Source organism: Callionymus lyra, chromosome 8 (genome assembly GCF_982586985.1).
Source record: "Callionymus lyra chromosome 8, fCalLyr1.hap1.1, whole genome shotgun sequence".
Taxonomy (NCBI): domain Eukaryota; kingdom Metazoa; phylum Chordata; class Actinopteri; order Syngnathiformes; family Callionymidae; genus Callionymus; species Callionymus lyra.
The window spans coordinates 3,249,884-3,274,812 of NC_141825.1; the positions used below are offsets into that span (position 1 = coordinate 3,249,884).

Genomic DNA, 24,929 nt, shown 5'->3' on the forward strand with positions numbered 1-24,929 from the left:
ATCGCTTCTCGGCCTTTTGGCTAAGATCAAGTGTAGTATCTGTTCTTATCAGTTTAATATCTGATACGTCTCCTATATGGAGACCATATATTAAATTGATTTTTGGACATGGGAGAAGGGCCAGGGGCTTGCTCCACCCTCTCTGCGCATTGACCCGGTATTGCATTATCTCTGGGAACAGTGCAAAAACCTAAAAGTTGTATGGAAATTAAGTGTACAAACCCCTCAAGCGGTTGGCCAAGGCCTTTCCCAATTGATGTGGAGTGTTCAAGTGAGGAGAAGGATGGGGGTATTTCGTTCCTTACCCTTCCTGGTTCCCTTCTCTGTATGGCTCCTTACCCTGTATGGTTCCTTACTCTGTCTGGTTCCTTTCATAGTGTTGCTCCTTACTCTGCCATGTTCCTTTCCCTATATGGTTCCTTACTCTGTCTGGTTCCTTTCATAGTGTGGCTCCTTACTCTGCCTTGTTCCTTACCCTATATGGTTCCTTAATCTGTCTGGTTCCTTTCATAGTGTTGCTCTCCTTACTAGGTCTGGGTTCTTACTCTGTGTGGCTCCTTACTCTGCCTTGTTCCTTACCCTGTGTGGCTCATTACTCCCCACCATGAGTAAGAACAAGGGATTATTTCCAGGCCATCAAGTCTATGAGCTCTACAATTCATACTTACCTGGCAGGGGAGACACCATGATCAGGAAGGTGGTTCACCCAAGGCGAGGCCCGGCCATTGCACTCTAGGTCATGCTGACCTTTGCGAATTCCCCAAATGTGGGAATCTCGACTGCATAATTTCTGGTAGTGGGGGACTGCGTTCGCGCTCTCCCCCGTTCATCACTTGTTAAAGAATGCTTTAGTTTGATGCAAGCTCGTGTGGAACACTCAGCCGAGGCTTGTCCTTGTCTGTAGGGTTTAACAAGTTGCCGGGTAGGTTGGAATCACCTTCTGGGATCAAGTTAAAATCGCGCTCTCAGTGAATGACCTTTGTCGACCTTCTTAGCACTGGACTGATCTCAAACTGTTGGCCCAGGCCTTTCCCAATTGATGTGGAGCATTCCAGTGAGGAGAAGGAGATCTGGTTCCTTACCCTGCCTGGTTCCTTTCTCTGTATGGCTCCTTACCCTGTTTGGCTCCTTACTCTGTGTTGTTCCTTACCCTGTGTGGCTCCTTACTCTGTGTTGCTCCTTACTCTGTCTTGTCCCTTACTCTGTGTGGCTCCTTACTCTGTGTGGCTCCTTACTCTGTGTTGTTCCTTACCCTGTGTTGCTCCTTACTCTGTGTTGCTCCTTACTCTGTCTGGTTCCTTACTCTGTGTTGTTCCTTACTCTGTCTGGTTACTTACTCTGTGTGGCTCCTTACTTTGTCAGGTTCCTTTCTTTGTGTGGCTCCTTACCCTGTGTGGTTCCTTACCCTGTGTGGTTCCTTACCCTATGTGGCTCCCTACCTTTTCTGGTTCTTTACCCTTTGTGGCCCCGTAAGTGGCTCTCGTTGACCTTTCGAGCCCCTCTAAAAGGTCATGCACATGGTTGCCATCGCTTCTCGGCCTTTTGGCTAAGATCAAGTGTAGTATCTGTTCTTATCAGTTTAATATCTGATACGTCTCCTATATGGAGACCATATATTAAATTGATTTTTGGACATGGGAGAAGGGCCAGGGGCTTGCTCCACCCTCTCTGCGCATTGACCCGGTATTGCATTATCTCTGGGAACAGTGCAAAAACCTAAAAGTTGTATGGAAATTAAGTGTACAAACCCCTCAAGCGGTTGGCCAAGGCCTTTCCCAATTGATGTGGAGTGTTCAAGTGAGGAGAAGGATGGGGGTATTTCGTTCCTTACCCTTCCTGGTTCCCTTCTCTGTATGGCTCCTTACCCTGTATGGTTCCTTACTCTGTCTGGTTCCTTTCATAGTGTTGCTCCTTACTCTGCCTTGTTCCTTACCCTATATGGTTCCTTACTCTGTCTGGTTCCTTTCATAGTGTGGCTCCTTACTCTGCCTTGTTCCTTACCCTATATGGTTCCTTAATCTGTCTGGTTCCTTTCATAGTGTTGCTCTCCTTACTAGGTCTGGGTTCTTACTCTGTGTGGCTCCTTACTCTGCCTTGTTCCTTACCCTGTGTGGCTCATTACTCCCCACCATGAGTAAGAACAAGGGATTATTTCCAGGCCATCAAGTCTATGAGCTCTACAATTCATACTTACCTGGCAGGGGAGACACCATGATCAGGAAGGTGGTTCACCCAAGGCGAGGCCCGGCCATTGCACTCTAGGTCATGCTGACCTTTGCGAATTCCCCAAATGTGGGAATCTCGACTGCATAATTTCTGGTAGTGGGGGACTGCGTTCGCGCTCTCCCCCGTTCATCACTTGTTAAAGAATGCTTTAGTTTGATGCAAGCTCGTGTGGAACACTCAGCCGAGGCTTGTCCTTGTCTGTAGGGTTTAACAAGTTGCCGGGTAGGTTGGAATCACCTTCTGGGATCAAGTTAAAATCGCGCTCTCAGTGAATGACCTTTGTCGACCTTCTTATCACTGGACTGATCTCAAACTGTTGGCCCAGGCCTTTCCCAATTGATGTGGAGCATTCCAGTGAGGAGAAGGAAATCTGGTTCCTTACCCTGCCTGGTTCCTTTCTCTGTATGGCTCCTTACCCTGTCTGGTTCCTTAACCTGTTTGGCTCCTTACTCTGTGTTGTTCCTTACCCTGTGTGGCTCCTTACTCTGTGTTGCTCCTTACTCTGTCTTGTCCCTTACTCTGTGTGGCTCCTTACTCTGTGTGGCTCCTTACTCTGTGTTGTTCCTTACCCTGTGTTGCTCCTTACTCTATGTTGCTCCTTACTCTGTCTGGTTCCTTACTCTGTGTTGTTCCTTACTCTGTCTGGTTACTTACTCTGTGTGGCTCCTTACTTTGTCAGGTTCCTTTCTTTGTGTGGCTCCTTACCCTGTGTGGTTCCTTACCCTGTGTGGTTCCTTACCCTATGTGGTTCCTTACCCTATGTGGCTCCCTACCTTTTCTGGTTCTTTACCCTTTGTGGCCCCGTAAGTGGCTCTCGTTGACCTTTCGAGCCCCTCTAAAAGGTCATGCACATGGTTGCCATCGCTTCTCGGCCTTTTGGCTAAGATCAAGTGTAGTATCTGTTCTTATCAGTTTAATATCTGATACGTCTCCTATATGGAGACCATATATTAAATTGATTTTTGGACATGGGAGAAGGGCCAGGGGCTTGCTCCACCCTCTCTGCGCATTGACCCGGTATTGCATTATCTCTGGGAACAGTGCAAAAACCTAAAAGTTGTATGGAAATTAAGTGTACAAACCCCTCAAGCGGTTGGCCAAGGCCTTTCCCAATTGATGTGGAGTGTTCAAGTGAGGAGAAGGATGGGGGTATTTCGTTCCTTACCCTTCCTGGTTCCCTTCTCTGTATGGCTCCTTACCCTGTATGGTTCCTTACTCTGTCTGGTTCCTTTCATAGTGTTGGTCCTTACTCTGCCTTGTTCCTTACCCTATATGGTTCCTTACTCTGTCTGGTTCCTTTCATAGTGTGGCTCCTTACTCTGCCTTGTTCCTTACCCTATATGGTTCCTTAATCTGTCTGGTTCCTTTCATAGTGTTGCTCTCCTTACTAGGTCTGGGTTCTTACTCTGTGTGGCTCCTTACTCTGCCTTGTTCCTTACCCTGTGTGGCTCATTACTCCCCACCATGAGTAAGAACAAGGGATTATTTCCAGGCCATCAAGTCTATGAGCTCTACAATTCATACTTACCTGGCAGGGGAGACACCATGATCAGGAAGGTGGTTCACCCAAGGCGAGGCCCGGCCATTGCACTCTAGGTCATGCTGACCTTTGCGAATTCCCCAAATGTGGGAATCTCGACTGCATAATTTCTGGTAGTGGGGGACTGCGTTCGCGCTCTCCCCCGTTCATCACTTGTTAAAGAATGCTTTAGTTTGATGCAAGCTCGTGTGGAACACTCAGCCGAGGCTTGTCCTTGTCTGTAGGGTTTAACAAGTTGCCGGGTAGGTTGGAATCACCTTCTGGGATCAAGTTAAAATCGCGCTCTCAGTGAATGACCTTTGTCGACCTTCTTAGCACTGGACTGATCTCAAACTGTTGGCCCAGGCCTTTCCCAATTGATGTGGAGCATTCCAGTGAGGAGAAGGAGATCTGGTTCCTTACCCTGCCTGGTTCCTTTCTCTGTATGGCTCCTTACCCTGTTTGGCTCCTTACTCTGTGTTGTTCCTTACCCTGTGTGGCTCCTTACTCTGTGTTGCTCCTTACTCTGTCTTGTCCCTTACTCTGTGTGGCTCCTTACTCTGTTTGGCTCCTTACTCTGTGTTGTTCCTTACCCTGTGTTGCTCCTTACTCTGTGTTGCTCCTTACTCTGTCTGGTTCCTTACTCTGTGTTGTTCCTTACTCTGTCTGGTTACTTACTCTGTGTGGCTCCTTACTTTGTCAGGTTCCTTTCTTTGTGTGGCTCCTTACCCTGTGTGGTTCCTTACCCTGTGTGGTTCCTTACCCTATGTGGCTCCCTACCTTTTCTGGTTCTTTACCCTTTGTGGCCCCGTAAGTGGCTCTCGTTGACCTTTCGAGCCCCTCTAAAAGGTCATGCACATGGTTGCCATCGCTTCTCGGCCTTTTGGCTAAGATCAAGTGTAGTATCTGTTCTTATCAGTTTAATATCTGATACGTCTCCTATATGGAGACCATATATTAAATTGATTTTTGGACATGGGAGAAGGGCCAGGGGCTTGCTCCACCCTCTCTGCGCATTGACCCGGTATTGCATTATCTCTGGGAACAGTGCAAAAACCTAAAAGTTGTATGGAAATTAAGTGTACAAACCCCTCAAGCGGTTGGCCAAGGCCTTTCCCAATTGATGTGGAGTGTTCAAGTGAGGAGAAGGATGGGGGTATTTCGTTCCTTACCCTTCCTGGTTCCCTTCTCTGTATGGCTCCTTACCCTGTATGGTTCCTTACTCTGTCTGGTTCCTTTCATAGTGTTGCTCCTTACTCTGCCTTGTTCCTTACCCTATATGGTTCCTTACTCTGTCTGGTTCCTTTCATAGTGTGGCTCCTTACTCTGCCTTGTTCCTTACCCTATATGGTTCCTTAATCTGTCTGGTTCCTTTCATAGTGTTGCTCTCCTTACTAGGTCTGGGTTCTTACTCTGTGTGGCTCCTTACTCTGCCTTGTTCCTTACCCTGTGTGGCTCATTACTCCCCACCATGAGTAAGAACAAGGGATTATTTCCAGGCCATCAAGTCTATGAGCTCTACAATTCATACTTACCTGGCAGGGGAGACACCATGATCAGGAAGGTGGTTCACCCAAGGCGAGGCCTGGCCATTGCACTCTAGGTCATGCTGACCTTTGCGAATTCCCCAAATGTGGGAATCTCGACTGCATAATTTCTGGTAGTGGGGGACTGCGTTCGCGCTCTCCCCCGTTCATCACTTGTTAAAGAATGCTTTAGTTTGATGCAAGCTCGTGTGGAACACTCAGCCGAGGCTTGTCCTTGTCTGTAGGGTTTAACAAGTTGCCGGGTAGGTTGGAATCACCTTCTGGGATCAAGTTAAAATCGCGCTCTCAGTGAATGACCTTTGTCGACCTTCTTAGCACTGGACTGATCTCAAACTGTTGGCCCAGGCCTTTCCCAATTGATGTGGAGCATTCCAGTGAGGAGAAGGAAATCTGGTTCCTTACCCTGCCTGGTTCCTTTCTCTGTATGGCTCCTTACCCTGTCTGGTTCCTTAACCTGTTTGGCTCCTTACTCTGTGTTGTTCCTTACCCTGTGTGGCTCCTTACTCTGTGTTGCTCCTTACTCTGTCTTGTCCCTTACTCTGTGTGGCTCCTTACTCTGTGTGGCTCCTTACTCTGTGTTGTTCCTTACCCTGTGTTGCTCCTTACTCTATGTTGCTCCTTACTCTGTCTGGTTCCTTACTCTGTGTTGTTCCTTACTCTGTCTGGTTACTTACTCTGTGTGGCTCCTTACTTTGTCAGGTTCCTTTCTTTGTGTGGCTCCTTACCCTGTGTGGTTCCTTACCCTGTGTGGTTCCTTACCCTATGTGGTTCCTTACCCTATGTGGCTCCCTACCTTTTCTGGTTCTTTACCCTTTGTGGCCCCGTAAGTGGCTCTCGTTGACCTTTCGAGCCCCTCTAAAAGGTCATGCACATGGTTGCCATCGCTTCTCGGCCTTTTGGCTAAGATCAAGTGTAGTATCTGTTCTTATCAGTTTAATATCTGATACGTCTCCTATATGGAGACCATATATTAAATTGATTTTTGGACATGGGAGAAGGGCCAGGGGCTTGCTCCACCCTCTCTGCGCATTGACCCGGTATTGCATTATCTCTGGGAACAGTGCAAAAACCTAAAAGTTGTATGGAAATTAAGTGTACAAACCCCTCAAGCGGTTGGCCAAGGCCTTTCCCAATTGATGTGGAGTGTTCAAGTGAGGAGAAGGATGGGGGTATTTCGTTCCTTACCCTTCCTGGTTCCCTTCTCTGTATGGCTCCTTACCCTGTATGGTTCCTTACTCTGTCTGGTTCCTTTCATAGTGTTGCTCCTTACTCTGCCTTGTTCCTTACCCTATATGGTTCCTTAATCTGACTGGTTCCTTTCATAGTGTTGCTCTCCTTACTAGGTCTGGGTTCTTACTCTGTGTGGCTCCTTACTCTGCCTTGTTCCTTACCCTGTGTGGCTCATTACTCCCCACCATGAGTAAGAACAAGGGATTATTTCCAGGCCATCAAGTCTATGAGCTCTACAATTCATACTTACCTGGCAGGGGAGACACCATGATCAGGAAGGTGGTTCACCCAAGGCGAGGCCCGGCCATTGCACTCTAGGTCATGCTGACCTTTGCGAATTCCCCAAATGTGGGAATCTCGACTGCATAATTTCTGGTAGTGGGGGACTGCGTTCGCGCTCTCCCCCGTTCATCACTTGTTAAAGAATGCTTTAGTTTGATGCAAGCTCGTGTGGAACACTCAGCCGAGGCTTGTCCTTGTCTGTAGGGTTTAACAAGTTGCCGGGTAGGTTGGAATCACCTTCTGGGATCAAGTTAAAATCGCGCTCTCAGTGAATGACCTTTGTCGACCTTCTTAGCACTGGACTGATCTCAAACTGTTGGCCCAGGCCTTTCCCAATTGATGTGGAGCATTCCAGTGAGGAGAAGGAGATCTGGTTCCTTACCCTGCCTGGTTCCTTTCTCTGTATGGCTCCTTACCCTGTTTGGCTCCTTACTCTGTGTTGTTCCTTACCCTGTGTGGCTCCTTACTCTGTGTTGCTCCTTACTCTGTCTTGTCCCTTACTCTGTGTTGTTCCTTACCCTGTGTTGCTCCTTACTCTGTGTTGCTCCTTACTCTGTCTGGTTCCTTACTCTGTGTTGTTCCTTACTCTGTCTGGTTACTTACTCTGTGTGGCTCCTTACTTTGTCAGGTTCCTTTCTTTGTGTGGCTCCTTACCCTGTGTGGTTCCTTACCCTATGTGGTTCCTTACCCTATGTGGCTCCCTACCTTTTCTGGTTCTTTACCCTTTGTGGCCCCGTAAGTGGCTCTCGTTGACCTTTCGAGCCCCTCTAAAAGGTCATGCACATGGTTGCCATCGCTTCTCGGCCTTTTGGCTAAGATCAAGTGTAGTATCTGTTCTTATCAGTTTAATATCTGATACGTCTCCTATATGGAGACCATATATTAAATTGATTTTTGGACATGGGAGAAGGGCCAGGGGCTTGCTCCACCCTCTCTGCGCATTGACCCGGTATTGCATTATCTCTGGGAACAGTGCAAAAACCTAAAAGTTGTATGGAAATTAAGTGTACAAACCCCTCAAGCGGTTGGCCAAGGCCTTTCCCAATTGATGTGGAGTGTTCAAGTGAGGAGAAGGATGGGGGTATTTCGTTCCTTACCCTTCCTGGTTCCCTTCTCTGTATGGCTCCTTACCCTGTATGGTTCCTTACTCTGTCTGGTTCCTTTCATAGTGTTGGTCCTTACTCTGCCTTGTTCCTTACCCTATATGGTTCCTTACTCTGTCTGGTTCCTTTCATAGTGTGGCTCCTTACTCTGCCTTGTTCCTTACCCTATATGGTTCCTTAATCTGTCTGGTTCCTTTCATAGTGTTGCTCTCCTTACTAGGTCTGGGTTCTTACTCTGTGTGGCTCCTTACTCTGCCTTGTTCCTTACCCTGTGTGGCTCATTACTCCCCACCATGAGTAAGAACAAGGGATTATTTCCAGGCCATCAAGTCTATGAGCTCTACAATTCATACTTACCTGGCAGGGGAGACACCATGATCAGGAAGGTGGTTCACCCAAGGCGAGGCCCGGCCATTGCACTCTAGGTCATGCTGACCTTTGCGAATTCCCCAAATGTGGGAATCTCGACTGCATAATTTCTGGTAGTGGGGGACTGCGTTCGCGCTCTCCCCCGTTCATCACTTGTTAAAGAATGCTTTAGTTTGATGCAAGCTCGTGTGGAACACTCAGCCGAGGCTTGTCCTTGTCTGTAGGGTTTAACAAGTTGCCGGGTAGGTTGGAATCACCTTCTGGGATCAAGTTAAAATCGCGCTCTCAGTGAATGACCTTTGTCGACCTTCTTAGCACTGGACTGATCTCAAACTGTTGGCCCAGGCCTTTCCCAATTGATGTGGAGCATTCCAGTGAGGAGAAGGAGATCTGGTTCCTTACCCTGCCTGGTTCCTTTCTCTGTATGGCTCCTTACCCTGTTTGGCTCCTTACTCTGTGTTGTTCCTTACCCTGTGTGGCTCCTTACTCTGTGTTGCTCCTTACTCTGTCTTGTCCCTTACTCTGTGTGGCTCCTTACTCTGTTTGGCTCCTTACTCTGTGTTGTTCCTTACCCTGTGTTGCTCCTTACTCTGTGTTGCTCCTTACTCTGTCTGGTTCCTTACTCTGTGTTGTTCCTTACTCTGTCTGGTTACTTACTCTGTGTGGCTCCTTACTTTGTCAGGTTCCTTTCTTTGTGTGGCTCCTTACCCTGTGTGGTTCCTTACCCTGTGTGGTTCCTTACCCTATGTGGCTCCCTACCTTTTCTGGTTCTTTACCCTTTGTGGCCCCGTAAGTGGCTCTCGTTGACCTTTCGAGCCCCTCTAAAAGGTCATGCACATGGTTGCCATCGCTTCTCGGCCTTTTGGCTAAGATCAAGTGTAGTATCTGTTCTTATCAGTTTAATATCTGATACGTCTCCTATATGGAGACCATATATTAAATTGATTTTTGGACATGGGAGAAGGGCCAGGGGCTTGCTCCACCCTCTCTGCGCATTGACCCGGTATTGCATTATCTCTGGGAACAGTGCAAAAACCTAAAAGTTGTATGGAAATTAAGTGTACAAACCCCTCAAGCGGTTGGCCAAGGCCTTTCCCAATTGATGTGGAGTGTTCAAGTGAGGAGAAGGATGGGGGTATTTCGTTCCTTACCCTTCCTGGTTCCCTTCTCTGTATGGCTCCTTACCCTGTATGGTTCCTTACTCTGTCTGGTTCCTTTCATAGTGTTGCTCCTTACTCTGCCTTGTTCCTTACCCTATATGGTTCCTTACTCTGTCTGGTTCCTTTCATAGTGTGGCTCCTTACTCTGCCTTGTTCCTTACCCTATATGGTTCCTTAATCTGTCTGGTTCCTTTCATAGTGTTGCTCTCCTTACTAGGTCTGGGTTCTTACTCTGTGTGGCTCCTTACTCTGCCTTGTTCCTTACCCTGTGTGGCTCATTACTCCCCACCATGAGTAAGAACAAGGGATTATTTCCAGGCCATCAAGTCTATGAGCTCTACAATTCATACTTACCTGGCAGGGGAGACACCATGATCAGGAAGGTGGTTCACCCAAGGCGAGGCCTGGCCATTGCACTCTAGGTCATGCTGACCTTTGCGAATTCCCCAAATGTGGGAATCTCGACTGCATAATTTCTGGTAGTGGGGGACTGCGTTCGCGCTCTCCCCCGTTCATCACTTGTTAAAGAATGCTTTAGTTTGATGCAAGCTCGTGTGGAACACTCAGCCGAGGCTTGTCCTTGTCTGTAGGGTTTAACAAGTTGCCGGGTAGGTTGGAATCACCTTCTGGGATCAAGTTAAAATCGCGCTCTCAGTGAATGACCTTTGTCGACCTTCTTAGCACTGGACTGATCTCAAACTGTTGGCCCAGGCCTTTCCCAATTGATGTGGAGCATTCCAGTGAGGAGAAGGAAATCTGGTTCCTTACCCTGCCTGGTTCCTTTCTCTGTATGGCTCCTTACCCTGTCTGGTTCCTTAACCTGTTTGGCTCCTTACTCTGTGTTGTTCCTTACCCTGTGTGGCTCCTTACTCTGTGTTGCTCCTTACTCTGTCTTGTCCCTTACTCTGTGTGGCTCCTTACTCTGTGTGGCTCCTTACTCTGTGTTGTTCCTTACCCTGTGTTGCTCCTTACTCTATGTTGCTCCTTACTCTGTCTGGTTCCTTACTCTGTGTTGTTCCTTACTCTGTCTGGTTACTTACTCTGTGTGGCTCCTTACTTTGTCAGGTTCCTTTCTTTGTGTGGCTCCTTACCCTGTGTGGTTCCTTACCCTGTGTGGTTCCTTACCCTATGTGGTTCCTTACCCTATGTGGCTCCCTACCTTTTCTGGTTCTTTACCCTTTGTGGCCCCGTAAGTGGCTCTCGTTGACCTTTCGAGCCCCTCTAAAAGGTCATGCACATGGTTGCCATCGCTTCTCGGCCTTTTGGCTAAGATCAAGTGTAGTATCTGTTCTTATCAGTTTAATATCTGATACGTCTCCTATATGGAGACCATATATTAAATTGATTTTTGGACATGGGAGAAGGGCCAGGGGCTTGCTCCACCCTCTCTGCGCATTGACCCGGTATTGCATTATCTCTGGGAACAGTGCAAAAACCTAAAAGTTGTATGGAAATTAAGTGTACAAACCCCTCAAGCGGTTGGCCAAGGCCTTTCCCAATTGATGTGGAGTGTTCAAGTGAGGAGAAGGATGGGGGTATTTCGTTCCTTACCCTTCCTGGTTCCCTTCTCTGTATGGCTCCTTACCCTGTATGGTTCCTTACTCTGTCTGGTTCCTTTCATAGTGTTGCTCCTTACTCTGCCTTGTTCCTTACCCTATATGGTTCCTTAATCTGACTGGTTCCTTTCATAGTGTTGCTCTCCTTACTAGGTCTGGGTTCTTACTCTGTGTGGCTCCTTACTCTGCCTTGTTCCTTACCCTGTGTGGCTCATTACTCCCCACCATGAGTAAGAACAAGGGATTATTTCCAGGCCATCAAGTCTATGAGCTCTACAATTCATACTTACCTGGCAGGGGAGACACCATGATCAGGAAGGTGGTTCACCCAAGGCGAGGCCCGGCCATTGCACTCTAGGTCATGCTGACCTTTGCGAATTCCCCAAATGTGGGAATCTCGACTGCATAATTTCTGGTAGTGGGGGACTGCGTTCGCGCTCTCCCCCGTTCATCACTTGTTAAAGAATGCTTTAGTTTGATGCAAGCTCGTGTGGAACACTCAGCCGAGGCTTGTCCTTGTCTGTAGGGTTTAACAAGTTGCCGGGTAGGTTGGAATCACCTTCTGGGATCAAGTTAAAATCGCGCTCTCAGTGAATGACCTTTGTCGACCTTCTTAGCACTGGACTGATCTCAAACTGTTGGCCCAGGCCTTTCCCAATTGATGTGGAGCATTCCAGTGAGGAGAAGGAGATCTGGTTCCTTACCCTGCCTGGTTCCTTTCTCTGTATGGCTCCTTACCCTGTTTGGCTCCTTACTCTGTGTTGTTCCTTACCCTGTGTGGCTCCTTACTCTGTGTTGCTCCTTACTCTGTCTTGTCCCTTACTCTGTGTTGTTCCTTACCCTGTGTTGCTCCTTACTCTGTGTTGCTCCTTACTCTGTCTGGTTCCTTACTCTGTGTTGTTCCTTACTCTGTCTGGTTACTTACTCTGTGTGGCTCCTTACTTTGTCAGGTTCCTTTCTTTGTGTGGCTCCTTACCCTGTGTGGTTCCTTACCCTGTGTGGTTCCTTACCCTATGTGGCTCCCTACCTTTTCTGGTTCTTTACCCTTTGTGGCCCCGTAAGTGGCTCTCGTTGACCTTTCGAGCCCCTCTAAAAGGTCATGCACATGGTTGCCATCGCTTCTCGGCCTTTTGGCTAAGATCAAGTGTAGTATCTGTTCTTATCAGTTTAATATCTGATACGTCTCCTATATGGAGACCATATATTAAATTGATTTTTGGACATGGGAGAAGGGCCAGGGGCTTGCTCCACCCTCTCTGCGCATTGACCCGGTATTGCATTATCTCTGGGAACAGTGCAAAAACCTAAAAGTTGTATGGAAATTAAGTGTACAAACCCCTCAAGCGATTGGCCAAGGCCTTTCCCAATTGATGTGGAGTGTTCAAGTGAGGAGAAGGATGGGGGTATTTCGTTCCTTACCCTTCCTGGTTCCCTTCTCTGTATGGCTCCTTACCCTGTATGGTTCCTTACTCTGTCTGGTTCCTTTCATAGTGTTGCTCCTTACTCTGCCTTGTTCCTTACCCTATATGGTTCCTTACTCTGTCTGGTTCCTTTCATAGTGTGGCTCCTTACTCTGCCTTGTTCCTTACCCTATATGGTTCCTTAATCTGTCTGGTTCCTTTCATAGTGTTGCTCTCCTTACTAGGTCTGGGTTCTTACTCTGTGTGGCTCCTTACTCTGCCTTGTTCCTTACCCTGTGTGGCTCATTACTCCCCACCATGAGTAAGAACAAGGGATTATTTCCAGGCCATCAAGTCTATGAGCTCTACAATTCATACTTACCTGGCAGGGGAGACACCATGATCAGGAAGGTGGTTCACCCAAGGCGAGGCCCGGCCATTGCACTCTAGGTCATGCTGACCTTTGCGAATTCCCCAAATGTGGGAATCTCGACTGCATAATTTCTGGTAGTGGGGGACTGCGTTCGCGCTCTCCCCCGTTCATCACTTGTTAAAGAATGCTTTAGTTTGATGCAAGCTCGTGTGGAACACTCAGCCGAGGCTTGTCCTTGTCTGTAGGGTTTAACAAGTTGCCGGGTAGGTTGGAATCACCTTCTGGGATCAAGTTAAAATCGCGCTCTCAGTGAATGACCTTTGTCGACCTTCTTAGCACTGGACTGATCTCAAACTGTTGGCCCAGGCCTTTCCCAATTGATGTGGAGCATTCCAGTGAGGAGAAGGAAATCTGGTTCCTTACCCTGCCTGGTTCCTTTCTCTGTATGGCTCCTTACCCTGTCTGGTTCCTTAACCTGTTTGGCTCCTTACTCTGTGTTGTTCCTTACCCTGTGTGGCTCCTTACTCTGTGTTGCTCCTTACTCTGTCTTGTCCCTTACTCTGTGTGGCTCCTTACTCTGTGTGGCTCCTTACTCTGTGTTGTTCCTTACCCTGTGTTGCTCCTTACTCTATGTTGCTCCTTACTCTGTCTGGTTACTTACTCTGTGTGGCTCCTTACTTTGTCAGATTCCTTTCTTTGTGTGGCTCCTTACCCTGTGTGGTTCCTTACCCTGTGTGGTTCCTTACCCTATGTGGCTCCCTACCTTTTCTGGTTCTTTACCCTTTGTGGCCCCGTAAGTGGCTCTCGTTGACCTTTCGAGCCCCTCTAAAAGGTCATGCACATGGTTGCCATCGCTTCTCGGCCTTTTGGCTAAGATCAAGTGTAGTATCTGTTCTTATCAGTTTAATATCTGATACGTCTCCTATATGGAGACCATATATTAAATTGATTTTTGGACATGGGAGAAGGGCCAGGGGCTTGCTCCACCCTCTCTGCGCATTGACCCGGTATTGCATTATCTCTGGGAACAGTGCAAAAACCTAAAAGTTGTATGGAAATTAAGTGTACAAACCCCTCAAGCGGTTGGCCAAGGCCTTTCCCAATTGATGTGGAGTGTTCAAGTGAGGAGAAGGATGGGGGTATTTCGTTCCTTACCCTTCCTGGTTCCCTTCTCTGTATGGCTCCTTACCCTGTATGGTTCCTTACTCTGTCTGGTTCCTTTCATAGTGTTGCTCCTTACTCTGCCTTGTTCCTTACCCTATATGGTTCCTTACTCTGTCTGGTTCCTTTCATAGTGTGGCTCCTTACTCTGCCTTGTTCCTTACCCTATATGGTTCCTTAATCTGTCTGGTTCCTTTCATAGTGTTGCTCTCCTTACTAGGTCTGGGTTCTTACTCTGTGTGGCTCCTTACTCTGCCTTGTTCCTTACCCTGTGTGGCTCATTACTCCCCACCATGAGTAAGAACAAGGGATTATTTCCAGGCCATCAAGTCTATGAGCTCTACAATTCATACTTACCTGGCAGGGGAGACACCATGATCAGGAAGGTGGTTCACCCAAGGCGAGGCCCGGCCATTGCACTCTAGGTCATGCTGACCTTTGCGAATTCTCCAAATGTGGGAATCTCGACTGCATAATTTCTGGTAGTGGGGGACTGCGTTCGCGCTCTCCCCCGTTCATCACTTGTTAAAGAATGCTTTAGTTTGATGCAAGCTCGTGTGGAACACTCAGCCGAGGCTTGTCCTTGTCTGTAGGGTTTAACAAGTTGCCGGGTAGGTTGGAATCACCTTCTGGGATCAAGTTAAAATCGCGCTCTCAGTGAATGACCTTTGTCGACCTTCTTAGCACTGGACTGATCTCAAACTGTTGGCCCAGGCCTTTCCCAATTGATGTGGAGCATTCCAGTGAGGAGAAGGAAATCTGGTTCCTTACCCTGCCTGGTTCCTTTCTCTGTATGGCTCCTTACCCTGTCTGGTTCCTTAACCTGTTTGGCTCCTTACTCTGTGTTGTTCCTTACCCTGTGTGGCTCCTTACTCTGTGTTGCTCCTTACTCTGTCTTGTCCCTTACTCTGTGTGGCTCCTTACTCTGTGTGGCTCCTTACTCTGTGTTGTTCCTTACCCTGTGTTGCTCCTTACTCTATGTTGCTCCTTACTCTGTCTGGTTCCTTACTCTGTGTTGTTCCTTACTCTGTCTGGTTACTTACTCTGTGTGGCTCCTTACTTTGTCAGGTTCCTTTCTTTGTGTGGCTCCTTACCCTGTGTGGTTCCTTACCCTGTGTGGTTCCTTACCCTATGTGGCTCCCTACCTTTTCTGGTTCTTTACCCTTTGTGGCCCCGTAAGTGGCTCTCGTTGACCTTTCGAGCCCCTCTAAAAGGTCATGCACATGGTTGCCATCGCTTCTCGGCCTTTTGGCTAAGATCAAGTGTAGTATCTGTTCTTATCAGTTTAATATCTGATACGTCTCCTATATGGAGACCATATATTAAATTGATTTTTGGACATGGGAGAAGGGCCAGGGGCTTGCTCCACCCTCTCTGCGCATTGACCCGGTATTGCATTATCTCTGGGAACAGTGCAAAAACCTAAAAGTTGTATGGAAATTAAGTGTACAAACCCCTCAAGCGGTTGGCCAAGGCCTTTCCCAATTGATGTGGAGTGTTCAAGTGAGGAGAAGGATGGGGGTATTTCGTTCCTTACCCTTCCTGGTTCCCTTCTCTGTATGGCTCCTTACCCTGTATGGTTCCTTACTCTGTCTGGTTCCTTTCATAGTGTTGCTCCTTACTCTGCCTTGTTCCTTTGCGAATTCCCCAAATGTGGGAATCTCGACTGCATAATTTCTGGTAGTGGGGGACTGCGTTCGCGCTCTCCCCCGTTCATCACTTGTTAAAGAATGCTTTAGTTTGATGCAAGCTCGTGTGGAACACTCAGCCGAGGCTTGTCCTTGTCTGTAGGGTTTAACAAGTTGCCGGGTAGGTTGGAATCACCTTCTGGGATCAAGTTAAAATCGCGCTCTCAGTGAATGACCTTTGTCGACCTTCTTAGCACTGGACTGATCTCAAACTGTTGGCCCAGGCCTTTCCCAATTGATGTGGAGCATTCCAGTGAGGAGAAGGAAATCTGGTTCCTTACCCTGCCTGGTTCCTTTCTCTGTATGGCTCCTTACCCTGTCTGGTTCCTTAACCTGTTTGGCTCCTTACTCTGTGTTGTTCCTTACCCTGTGTGGCTCCTTACTCTGTGTTGCTCCTTACTCTGTCTTGTCCCTTACTCTGTGTGGCTCCTTACTCTGTGTGGCTCCTTACTCTGTGTTGTTCCTTACCCTGTGTTGCTCCTTACTCTATGTTGCTCCTTACTCTGTCTGGTTCCTTACTCTGTGTTGTTCCTTACTCTGTCTGGTTACTTACTCTGTGTGGCTCCTTACTTTGTCAGGTTCCTTTCTTTGTGTGGCTCCTTACCCTGTGTGGTTCCTTACCCTGTGTGGTTCCTTACCCTATGTGGCTCCCTACCTTTTCTGGTTCTTTACCCTTTGTGGCCCCGTAAGTGGCTCTCGTTGACCTTTCGAGCCCCTCTAAAAGGTCATGCAAATGGTTGCCATCGCTTCTCGGCCTTTTGGCTAAGATCAAGTGTAGTATCTGTTCTTATCAGTTTAATATCTGATACGTCTCCTATATGGAGACCATATATTAAATTGATTTTTGGACATGGGAGAAGGGCCAGGGGCTTGCTCCACCCTCTCTGCGCATTGACCCGGTATTGCATTATCTCTGGGAACAGTGCAAAAACCTAAAAGTTGTATGGAAATTAAGTGTACAAACCCCTCAAGCGGTTGGCCAAGGCCTTTCCCAATTGATGTGGAGTGTTCAAGTGAGGAGAAGGATGGGGGTATTTCGTTCCTTACCCTTCCTGGTTCCCTTCTCTGTATGGCTCCTTACCCTGTATGGTTCCTTACTCTGTCTGGTTCCTTTCATAGTGTTGCTCCTTACTCTGCCTTGTTCCTTACCCTATATGGTTCCTTACTCTGTCTGGTTCCTTTCATAGTGTGGCTCCTTACTCTGCCTTGTTCCTTACCCTATATGGTTCCTTAATCTGTCTGGTTCCTTTCATAGTGTTGCTCTCCTTACTAGGTCTGGGTTCTTACTCTGTGTGGCTCCTTACTCTGCCTTGTTCCTTACCCTGTGTGGCTCATTACTCCCCACCATGAGTAAGAACAAGGGATTATTTCCAGGCCATCAAGTCTATGAGCTCTACAATTCATACTTACCTGGCAGGGGAGACACCATGATCAGGAAGGTGGTTCACCCAAGGCGAGGCCCGGCCATTGCACTCTAGGTCATGCTGACCTTTGCGAATTCCCCAAATGTGGGAATCTCGACTGCATAATTTCTGGTAGTGGGGGACTGCGTTCGCGCTCTCCCCCGTTCATCACTTGTTAAAGAATGCTTTAGTTTGATGCAAGCTCGTGTGGAACACTCAGCCGAGGCTTGTCCTTGTCTGTAGGGTTTAACAAGTTGCCTGGTAGGTTGGAATCACCTTCTGGGATCAAGTTAAAATCGCGCTCTCAGTGAATGACCTTTGTCGACCTTCTTAGCACTGGACTGATCTCAAACTGTTGGCCCAGGCCTTTCCCAATTGATGTGGAGTGTTCAAGTGAGGAGAAGGATGGGGGTATTTCGTTCCTTACCCTTCCTGGTTCCCTTCTCTGTATGGCTCCTTACCCTGTATGGTTCCTTACTCTGTCTGGTTCCTTTCATAGTGTTGCTCCTTACTCTGCCTTGTTCCTTACCCTATATGGTTCCTTACTCTGTCTGGTTCCTTTCATAGTGTGGCTCCTTACTCTGCCTTGTTCCTTACCCTATATGGTTCCTTAATCTGTCTGGTTCCTTTCATAGTGTTGCTCTCCTTACTAGGTCTGGGTTCTTACTCTGTGTGGCTCCTTACTCTGCCTTGTTCCTTACCCTGTGTGGCTCATTACTCCCCACCATGAGTAAGAACAAGGGATTATTTCCAGGCGATCAAGTCTATGAGCTCTACAATTCATACTTACCTGGCAGGGGAGACACCATGATCAGGAAGGTGGTTCACCCAAGGCGAGGCCCGGCCATTGCACTCTAGGTCATGCTGACCTTTGCGAATTCCCCAAATGGGGGAATCTCGACTGCATAATTTCTGGTAGTGGGGGACTGCGTTCGCGCTCTCCCCCGTTCATCACTTGTTAAAGAATGCTTTAGTTTGATGCAAGCTCGTGTGGAACACTCAGCCGAGGCTTGTCCTTGTCTGTAGGGTTTAACAAGTTGCCGGGTAGGTTGGAATCACCTTCTGGGATCAAGTTAAAATCGCGCTCTCAGTGAATGACCTTTGTCGACCTTCTTAGCACTGGACTGATCTCAAACTGTTGGCCCAGGCCTTTCCCAATTGATGTGGAGCATTCCAGTGAGGAGAAGGAGATCTGGTTCCTTACCCTGCCTGGTTCCTTTCTCTGTATGGCTCCTTACCCTGTTTGGCTCCTTACTCTGTGTTGTTCCTTACCCTGTGTGGCTCCTTACTCTGTGTTGCTCCTTACTCTGTCTTGTCCCTTACTCTGTGTGGCTCCTTACTCTGTGTGGCTCCTTACTCTGTGTTGTTCCTTACCCTGTGTTGCTCCTTACTCTGTGTTGCTCCTTACTCTGTCTGGTTCCTTACTCTGTGTTGTTCCTTACTCTGTCTGGTTACTTACTCTGTGTGGCTCCTTACTTTGTCAGGTTCCTTTCTTTGTGTGGCTCCTTACCCTGTGTGGTTCCTTACCCTGTGTGGTTCCTTACCCTATGTGGCTCCCTACCTTTTCTGGTTCTTTACCCTTTGTGGCCCCGTAAGTGGCTCTCGTTGACCTTTCGAGCCCCTCTAAAAGGTCATGCACATGGTTGCCATCGCTTCTCGGCCTTTTGGCTAAGATCAAGTGTAGTATCTGTTCTTATCAGTTTAATATCTGATACGTCTCCTATATGGAGACCATATATTAAATTGATTTTTGGACATGGGAGAAGGGCCAGGGGCTTGCTCCACCCTCTCTGCGCATTGACCCGGTATTGCATTATCTCTGGGAACAGTGCAAAAACCTAAAAGTTGTATGGAAATTAAGTGTACAAACCCCTCAAGCGGTTGGCCAAGGCCTTTCCCAATTGATGTGGAGTGTTCAAGTGAGGAGAAGGATGGGGGTATTTCGTTCCTTACCCTTCCTGGTTCCCTTCTCTGTATGGCTCCTTACCCTGTATGGTTCCTTACTCTGTCTGGTTCCTTTCATAGTGTTGCTCCTTACTCTGCCTTGTTCCTTACCCTATATGGTTCCTTACTCTGTCTGGTTCCTTTCATAGTGTGGCTCCTTACTCTGCCTTGTTCCTTACCCTATATGGTTCCTTAATCTGTCTGGTTCCTTTCATAGTGTTGCTCTCCTTACTAGGTCTGGGTTCTTACTCTGTGTGGCTCCTTACTCTGCCTTGTTCCTTACCCTGTGTGGCTCATTACTCCCCACCATGAGTAAGAACAAGGGATTATTTCCAGGCCATCAAGTCTATGAGCTCTACAATTCATACTTACCTGGCAGGGGAGACACCATGATCAGGAAGGTGGTTCACCCAAGGCGAGGCCCGGCCATTGCACTCTAGGTCATGCTGACCTTTGCGAATTCCCCAAATGTGGGAATCTCGACTGCATAATTTCTGGTAGTGGGGGACTGCGTTCGCGCTCTCCCCCGTTCATCACTTGTTAAAGAATGCTTTAGTTTGATGCAAGCTCGTGTGGAACACTCAGCCGAGGCTTGTCCTTGTCTGTAGGGTTTAACAAGTTGCCGGGTAGGTTGGAATCACCTTCTGGGATCAAGTTAAAATCGCGCTCTCAGTGAATGACCTTTGTCGACCTTCTTAGCACTGGACTGATCTCAAACTGTTGGCCCAGGCCTTTCCCAATTGATGTGGAGCATTCCAGTGAGGAGAAGGAGATCTGGTTCCTTACCCTGCCTGGTTCCTTTCTCTGTATGGCTCCTTACCCTGTTTGGCTCCTTACTCTGTGTTGTTCCTTACCCTGTGTGGCTCCTTACTCTGTGTTGCTCCTTACTCTGTCTTGTCCCTTACTCTGTGTGGCTCCTTACTCTGTGTGGCTCCTTACTCTGTGTTGTTCCTTACCCTGTGTTGCTCCTTACTCTGTGTTGCTCCTTACTCTGTCTGGTTCCTTACTCTGTGTTGTTCCTTACTCTGTCTGGTTACTTACTCTGTGTGGCTCCTTACTTTGTCAGGTTCCTTTCTTTGTGTGGCTCCTTACCCTGTGTGGTTCCTTACCCTGTGTGGTTCCTTACCCTATGTGGCTCCCTACCTTTTCTGGTTCTTTACCCTTTGTGGCCCCGTAAGTGGCTCTCGTTGACCTTTCGAGCCCCTCTAAAAGGTCATGCACATGGTTGCCATCGCTTCTCGGCCTTTTGGCTAAGATCAAGTGTAGTATCTGTTCTTATCAGTTTAATATCTGATACGTCTCCTATATGGAGACCATATATTAAATTGATTTTTGGACTTGGGAGAAGGGCCAGGGGCTTGCTCCACCCTCTCTGCGCATTGACCCGGTATTGCATTATCTCTGGGAACAGTGCAAAAACCTAAAAGTTGTATGGAAATTAAGTGTACAAACCCCTCAAGCAGTTGGCCAAGGCCTTTCCCAATTGATGTGGAGTGTTCAAGTGAGGAGAAGGATGGGGGTATTTCGTTCCTTACCCTTCCTGGTTCCCTTCTCTGTATGGCTCCTTACCCTGTATGGTTCCTTACTCTGTCTGGTTCCTTTCATAGTGTTGCTCCTTACTCTGCCTTGTTCCTTACCCTATATGGTTCCTTACTCTGTCTGGTTCCTTTCATAGTGTGGCTCCTTACTCTGCCTTGTTCCTTACCCTATATGGTTCCTTAATCTGTCTGGTTCCTTTCATAGTGTTGCTCTCCTTACTAGGTCTGGGTTCTTACTCTGTGTGGCTCCTTACTCTGCCTTGTTCCTTACCCTGTGTGGCTCATTACTCCCCACCATGAGTAAGAACAAGGGATTATTTCCAGGCCATCAAGTCTATGAGCTCTACAATTCATACTTACCTGGCAGGGGAGACACCATGATCAGGAAGGTGGTTCACCCAAGGCGAGGCCCGGCCATTGCACTCTAGGTCATGCTGACCTTTGCGAATTCCCCAAATGTGGGAATCTCGACTGCATAATTTCTGGTAGTGGGGGACTGCGTTCGCGCTCTCCCCCGTTCATCACTTGTTAAAGAATGCTTTAGTTTGATGCAAGCTCGTGTGGAACACTCAGCCGAGGCTTGTCCTTGTCTGTAGGGTTTAACAAGTTGCCGGGTAGGTTGGAATCACCTTCTGGGATCAAGTTAAAATCGCGCTCTCAGTGAATGACCTTTGTCGACCTTCTTAGCACTGGACTGATCTCAAACTGTTGGCCCAGGTCTTTCCCAATTGATGTGGAGCATTCCAGTGAGGAGAAGGAAATCTGGTTCCTTACCCTGCCTGGTTCCTTTCTCTGTATGGCTCCTTACCCTGTCTGGTTCCTTAACCTGTTTGGCTCCTTACTCTGTGTTGTTCCTTACCCTGTGTGGCTCCTTACTCTGTGTTGCTCCTTACTCTGTCTTGTCCCTTACTCTGTGTGGCTCCTTACTCTGTGTGGCTCCTTACTCTGTGTTGTTCCTTACCCTGTGTTGCTCCTTACTCTATGTTGCTCCTTACTCTGTCTGGTTCCTTACTCTGTGTTGTTCCTTACTCTGTCTGGTTACTTACTCTGTGTGGCTCCTTACTTTGTCAGGTTCCTTTCTTTGTGTGGCTCCTTACCCTGTGTGGTTCCTTACCCTGTGTGGTTCCTTACCCTATGTGGCTCCCTACCTTTTCTGGTTCTTTACCCTTTGTGGCCCCGTAAGTGGCTCTCGTTGACCTTTCGAGCCCCTCTAAAAGGTCATGCACATGGTTGCCATCGCTTCTCGGCCTTTTGGCTAAGATCAAGTGTAGTATCTGTTCTTATCAGTTTAATATCTGATACGTCTCCTATATGGAGACCATATATTAAATTGATTTTTGGACATGGGAGAAGGGCCAGGGGCTTGCTCCACCCTCTCTGCGCATTGACCCGGTATTGCATTATCTCTGGGAACAGTGCAAAAACCTAAAAGTTGTATGGAAATTAAGTGTACAAACCCCTCAAGCGGTTGGCCAAGGCCTTTCCCAATTGATGTGGAGTGTTCAAGTGAGGAGAAGGATGGGGGTATTTCGTTCCTTACCCTTCCTGGTTCCCTTCTCTGTATGGCTCCTTACCCTGTATGGTTCCTTACTCTGTCTGGTTCCTTTCATAGTGTTGCTCCTTACTCTGCCTTGTTCCTTACCCTATATGGTTCCTTACTCTGTCTGGTTCCTTTCATAGTGTGGCTCCTTACTCTGCCTTGTTCCTTACCCTATATGGTTCCTTAATCTGTCTGGTTCCTTTCATAGTGTTGCTCTCCTTACTAGGTCTGGGTTCTTACTCTGTGTGGCTCCTTACTCTGCCTTGTTCCTTACCCTGTGTGGCTCATTACTCCCCACCATGAGTAAGAACAAGGGATTATTTCCAGGCCATCAAGTCTATGAGCTCTACAATTCATACTTACCTGGCAGGGGAGACACCATGATCAGGAAGGTGGTTCACCCAAGGCGAGGCCCGGCCATTGCACTCTAGGTCATGCTGACCTTTGCGAATTCCCCAAATGTGGGAATCTCGACTGCATAATTTCTGGTAGTGGGGGACTGCGTTCGCGCTCTCCCCCGTTCATCACTTGTTAAAGAATGCTTTAGTTTGATGCAAGCTCGTGTGGAACACTCAGCCGAGGCTTGTCCTTGTCTGTAGGGTTTAACAAGTTGCCGGGTAGGTTGGAATCACCTTCTGGGATCAAGTTAAAATCGCGCTCTCAGTGAATGACCTTTGTCGACCTTCTTAGCACTGGACTGATCTCAAACTGTTGGCCCAGGCCTTTCCCAATTGATGTGGAGCATTCCAGTGAGGAGAAGGAGATCTGGTTCCTTACCCTGCCTGGTTCCTTTCTCTGTATGGCTCCTTACCCTGTTTGGCTCCTTACTCTGTGTTGTTCCTTACCCTGTGTGGCTCCTTACTCTGTCTTGTCCCTTACTCTGTGTGGCTCCTTACTCTGTGTGGCTCCTTACTCTGTGTTGTTCCTTACCCTGTGTTGCTCCTTACTCTGTGTTGCTCCTTACTCTGTCTGGTTCCTTACTCTGTGTTGTTCCTTACCCTGTGTTGCTCCTTACTCTGTGTTGCTCCTTACTCTGCCTTGTTCCTTACCCTGTGTGGCTCATTACTCCCCACCATGAGTAAGAACAAGGGATTATTTCCAGGCGATCAAGTCTATGAGCTCTACAATTCATACTTACCTGGCAGGGGAGACACCATGATCAGGAAGGTGGTTCACCCAAGGCGAGGCCCGGCCATTGCACTCTAGGTCATGCTGACCTTTGCGAATTCCCCAAATGGGGGAATCTCGACTGCATAATTTCTGGTAGTGGGGGACTGCGTTCGCGCTCTCCCCCGTTCATCACTTGTTAAAGAATGCTTTAGTTTGATGCAAGCTCGTGTGGAACACTCAGCCGAGGCTTGTCCTTGTCTGTAGGGTTTAACAAGTTGCCGGGTAGGTTGGAATCACCTTCTGGGATCAAGTTAAAATCGCGCTCTCAGTGAATGACCTTTGTCGACCTTCTTAGCACTGGACTGATCTCAAACTGTTGGCCCAGGCCTTTCCCAATTGATGTGGAGCATTCCAGTGAGGAGAAGGAGATCTGGTTCCTTACCCTGCCTGGTTCCTTTCTCTGTATGGCTCCTTACCCTGTTTGGCTCCTTACTCTGTGTTGTTCCTTACCCTGTGTGGCTCCTTACTCTGTGTTGCTCCTTACTCTGTCTTGTCCCTTACTCTGTGTGGCTCCTTACTCTGTGTGGCTCCTTACTCTGTGTTGTTCCTTACCCTGTGTTGCTCCTTACTCTGTGTTGCTCCTTACTCTGTCTGGTTCCTTACTCTGTGTTGTTCCTTACTCTGTCTGGTTACTTACTCTGTGTGGCTCCTTACTTTGTCAGGTTCCTTTCTTTGTGTGGCTCCTTACCCTGTGTGGTTCCTTACCCTGTGTGGTTCCTTACCCTATGTGGCTCCCTACCTTTTCTGGTTCTTTACCCTTTGTGGCCCCGTAAGTGGCTCTCGTTGACCTTTCGAGCCCCTCTAAAAGGTCATGCACATGGTTGCCATCGCTTCTCGGCCTTTTGGCTAAGATCAAGTGTAGTATCTGTTCTTATCAGTTTAATATCTGATACGTCTCCTATATGGAGACCATATATTAAATTGATTTTTGGACATGGGAGAAGGGCCAGGGGCTTGCTCCACCCTCTCTGCGCATTGACCCGGTATTGCATTATCTCTGGGAACAGTGCAAAAACCTAAAAGTTGTATGGAAATTAAGTGTACAAACCCCTCAAGCGGTTGGCCAAGGCCTTTCCCAATTGATGTGGAGTGTTCAAGTGAGGAGAAGGATGGGGGTATTTCGTTCCTTACCCTTCCTGGTTCCCTTCTCTGTATGGCTCCTTACCCTGTATGGTTCCTTACTCTGTCTGGTTCCTTTCATAGTGTTGCTCCTTACTCTGCCTTGTTCCTTACCCTATATGGTTCCTTACTCTGTCTGGTTCCTTTCATAGTGTGGCTCCTTACTCTGCCTTGTTCCTTACCCTATATGGTTCCTTAATCTGTCTGGTTCCTTTCATAGTGTTGCTCTCCTTACTAGGTCTGGGTTCTTACTCTGTGTGGCTCCTTACTCTGCCTTGTTCCTTACCCTGTGTGGCTCATTACTCCCCACCATGAGTAAGAACAAGGGATTATTTCCAGGCCATCAAGTCTATGAGCTCTACAATTCATACTTACCTGGCAGGGGAGACACCATGATCAGGAAGGTGGTTCACCCAAGGCGAGGCCCGGCCATTGCACTCTAGGTCATGCTGACCTTTGCGAATTCCCCAAATGTGGGAATCTCGACTGCATAATTTCTGGTAGTGGGGGACTGCGTTCGCGCTCTCCCCCGTTCATCACTTGTTAAAGAATGCTTTAGTTTGATGCAAGCTCGTGTGGAACACTCAGCCGAGGCTTGTCC

At 48.0% G+C, this 24,929-nt stretch overlaps 33 non-coding genes across 33 annotated transcripts; all 33 read left to right on the forward strand.

Moving 5' to 3' along the window:
• On the forward strand, positions 1-191 carry LOC148072745 (U2 spliceosomal RNA). Its single transcript, XR_015712613.1, has one exon. It is a non-coding gene; the product is annotated as a U2 spliceosomal RNA (small nuclear RNA).
• Positions 192-660: 469 nt separating this feature from the next.
• On the forward strand, positions 661-825 carry LOC148072746 (U1 spliceosomal RNA). Its single transcript, XR_015712442.1, has one exon. It is a non-coding gene; the product is annotated as a U1 spliceosomal RNA (small nuclear RNA).
• Positions 826-1,526: 701 nt separating this feature from the next.
• On the forward strand, positions 1,527-1,717 carry LOC148072747 (U2 spliceosomal RNA). The gene has a single exon (XR_015712615.1). It is a non-coding gene; the product is annotated as a U2 spliceosomal RNA (small nuclear RNA).
• A 469-nt stretch (positions 1,718-2,186) lies between these two features.
• Positions 2,187-2,351, forward strand: LOC148072748 (U1 spliceosomal RNA). Its single transcript, XR_015712453.1, has one exon. It is a non-coding gene; the product is annotated as a U1 spliceosomal RNA (small nuclear RNA).
• Positions 2,352-3,086: 735 nt separating this feature from the next.
• LOC148072749 (U2 spliceosomal RNA) lies at positions 3,087-3,277 on the forward strand. The gene has a single exon (XR_015712616.1). It is a non-coding gene; the product is annotated as a U2 spliceosomal RNA (small nuclear RNA).
• Positions 3,278-3,746: 469 nt separating this feature from the next.
• On the forward strand, positions 3,747-3,911 carry LOC148072750 (U1 spliceosomal RNA). Its single transcript, XR_015712464.1, has one exon. It is a non-coding gene; the product is annotated as a U1 spliceosomal RNA (small nuclear RNA).
• Positions 3,912-4,612: 701 nt separating this feature from the next.
• On the forward strand, positions 4,613-4,803 carry LOC148072751 (U2 spliceosomal RNA). The gene has a single exon (XR_015712617.1). It is a non-coding gene; the product is annotated as a U2 spliceosomal RNA (small nuclear RNA).
• A 469-nt stretch (positions 4,804-5,272) lies between these two features.
• LOC148072752 (U1 spliceosomal RNA) lies at positions 5,273-5,437 on the forward strand. Its single transcript, XR_015712129.1, has one exon. It is a non-coding gene; the product is annotated as a U1 spliceosomal RNA (small nuclear RNA).
• Positions 5,438-6,172: 735 nt separating this feature from the next.
• LOC148072753 (U2 spliceosomal RNA) lies at positions 6,173-6,363 on the forward strand. The gene has a single exon (XR_015712618.1). It is a non-coding gene; the product is annotated as a U2 spliceosomal RNA (small nuclear RNA).
• A 401-nt stretch (positions 6,364-6,764) lies between these two features.
• On the forward strand, positions 6,765-6,929 carry LOC148072754 (U1 spliceosomal RNA). Its single transcript, XR_015712475.1, has one exon. It is a non-coding gene; the product is annotated as a U1 spliceosomal RNA (small nuclear RNA).
• Positions 6,930-7,596: 667 nt separating this feature from the next.
• LOC148072755 (U2 spliceosomal RNA) lies at positions 7,597-7,787 on the forward strand. Its single transcript, XR_015712619.1, has one exon. It is a non-coding gene; the product is annotated as a U2 spliceosomal RNA (small nuclear RNA).
• A 469-nt stretch (positions 7,788-8,256) lies between these two features.
• On the forward strand, positions 8,257-8,421 carry LOC148072756 (U1 spliceosomal RNA). The gene has a single exon (XR_015712486.1). It is a non-coding gene; the product is annotated as a U1 spliceosomal RNA (small nuclear RNA).
• Positions 8,422-9,122: 701 nt separating this feature from the next.
• Positions 9,123-9,313, forward strand: LOC148072757 (U2 spliceosomal RNA). Its single transcript, XR_015712621.1, has one exon. It is a non-coding gene; the product is annotated as a U2 spliceosomal RNA (small nuclear RNA).
• A 469-nt stretch (positions 9,314-9,782) lies between these two features.
• LOC148072758 (U1 spliceosomal RNA) lies at positions 9,783-9,947 on the forward strand. The gene has a single exon (XR_015712392.1). It is a non-coding gene; the product is annotated as a U1 spliceosomal RNA (small nuclear RNA).
• A 735-nt stretch (positions 9,948-10,682) lies between these two features.
• Positions 10,683-10,873, forward strand: LOC148072759 (U2 spliceosomal RNA). Its single transcript, XR_015712622.1, has one exon. It is a non-coding gene; the product is annotated as a U2 spliceosomal RNA (small nuclear RNA).
• Positions 10,874-11,274: 401 nt separating this feature from the next.
• Positions 11,275-11,439, forward strand: LOC148072760 (U1 spliceosomal RNA). The gene has a single exon (XR_015712497.1). It is a non-coding gene; the product is annotated as a U1 spliceosomal RNA (small nuclear RNA).
• Positions 11,440-12,106: 667 nt separating this feature from the next.
• Positions 12,107-12,297, forward strand: LOC148072761 (U2 spliceosomal RNA). Its single transcript, XR_015712623.1, has one exon. It is a non-coding gene; the product is annotated as a U2 spliceosomal RNA (small nuclear RNA).
• A 469-nt stretch (positions 12,298-12,766) lies between these two features.
• LOC148072762 (U1 spliceosomal RNA) lies at positions 12,767-12,931 on the forward strand. Its single transcript, XR_015712509.1, has one exon. It is a non-coding gene; the product is annotated as a U1 spliceosomal RNA (small nuclear RNA).
• Positions 12,932-13,615: 684 nt separating this feature from the next.
• Positions 13,616-13,806, forward strand: LOC148072763 (U2 spliceosomal RNA). The gene has a single exon (XR_015712624.1). It is a non-coding gene; the product is annotated as a U2 spliceosomal RNA (small nuclear RNA).
• Positions 13,807-14,275: 469 nt separating this feature from the next.
• Positions 14,276-14,440, forward strand: LOC148072764 (U1 spliceosomal RNA). The gene has a single exon (XR_015712546.1). It is a non-coding gene; the product is annotated as a U1 spliceosomal RNA (small nuclear RNA).
• A 718-nt stretch (positions 14,441-15,158) lies between these two features.
• On the forward strand, positions 15,159-15,349 carry LOC148072765 (U2 spliceosomal RNA). The gene has a single exon (XR_015712625.1). It is a non-coding gene; the product is annotated as a U2 spliceosomal RNA (small nuclear RNA).
• Positions 15,350-16,356: 1,007 nt separating this feature from the next.
• On the forward strand, positions 16,357-16,547 carry LOC148072766 (U2 spliceosomal RNA). Its single transcript, XR_015712626.1, has one exon. It is a non-coding gene; the product is annotated as a U2 spliceosomal RNA (small nuclear RNA).
• Positions 16,548-17,016: 469 nt separating this feature from the next.
• LOC148072767 (U1 spliceosomal RNA) lies at positions 17,017-17,181 on the forward strand. Its single transcript, XR_015712520.1, has one exon. It is a non-coding gene; the product is annotated as a U1 spliceosomal RNA (small nuclear RNA).
• A 618-nt stretch (positions 17,182-17,799) lies between these two features.
• LOC148072768 (U1 spliceosomal RNA) lies at positions 17,800-17,964 on the forward strand. The gene has a single exon (XR_015712524.1). It is a non-coding gene; the product is annotated as a U1 spliceosomal RNA (small nuclear RNA).
• Positions 17,965-18,665: 701 nt separating this feature from the next.
• On the forward strand, positions 18,666-18,856 carry LOC148072769 (U2 spliceosomal RNA). Its single transcript, XR_015712627.1, has one exon. It is a non-coding gene; the product is annotated as a U2 spliceosomal RNA (small nuclear RNA).
• A 469-nt stretch (positions 18,857-19,325) lies between these two features.
• Positions 19,326-19,490, forward strand: LOC148072770 (U1 spliceosomal RNA). The gene has a single exon (XR_015712531.1). It is a non-coding gene; the product is annotated as a U1 spliceosomal RNA (small nuclear RNA).
• Positions 19,491-20,191: 701 nt separating this feature from the next.
• Positions 20,192-20,382, forward strand: LOC148072771 (U2 spliceosomal RNA). Its single transcript, XR_015712600.1, has one exon. It is a non-coding gene; the product is annotated as a U2 spliceosomal RNA (small nuclear RNA).
• Positions 20,383-20,851: 469 nt separating this feature from the next.
• LOC148072772 (U1 spliceosomal RNA) lies at positions 20,852-21,016 on the forward strand. The gene has a single exon (XR_015712542.1). It is a non-coding gene; the product is annotated as a U1 spliceosomal RNA (small nuclear RNA).
• Positions 21,017-21,734: 718 nt separating this feature from the next.
• On the forward strand, positions 21,735-21,925 carry LOC148072773 (U2 spliceosomal RNA). The gene has a single exon (XR_015712628.1). It is a non-coding gene; the product is annotated as a U2 spliceosomal RNA (small nuclear RNA).
• Positions 21,926-22,394: 469 nt separating this feature from the next.
• On the forward strand, positions 22,395-22,559 carry LOC148072774 (U1 spliceosomal RNA). The gene has a single exon (XR_015712553.1). It is a non-coding gene; the product is annotated as a U1 spliceosomal RNA (small nuclear RNA).
• A 610-nt stretch (positions 22,560-23,169) lies between these two features.
• On the forward strand, positions 23,170-23,334 carry LOC148072775 (U1 spliceosomal RNA). Its single transcript, XR_015712525.1, has one exon. It is a non-coding gene; the product is annotated as a U1 spliceosomal RNA (small nuclear RNA).
• Positions 23,335-24,035: 701 nt separating this feature from the next.
• On the forward strand, positions 24,036-24,226 carry LOC148072776 (U2 spliceosomal RNA). The gene has a single exon (XR_015712629.1). It is a non-coding gene; the product is annotated as a U2 spliceosomal RNA (small nuclear RNA).
• Positions 24,227-24,695: 469 nt separating this feature from the next.
• Positions 24,696-24,860, forward strand: LOC148072777 (U1 spliceosomal RNA). Its single transcript, XR_015712564.1, has one exon. It is a non-coding gene; the product is annotated as a U1 spliceosomal RNA (small nuclear RNA).
• The last annotated feature ends 69 nt before the right edge of the window (positions 24,861-24,929 follow it).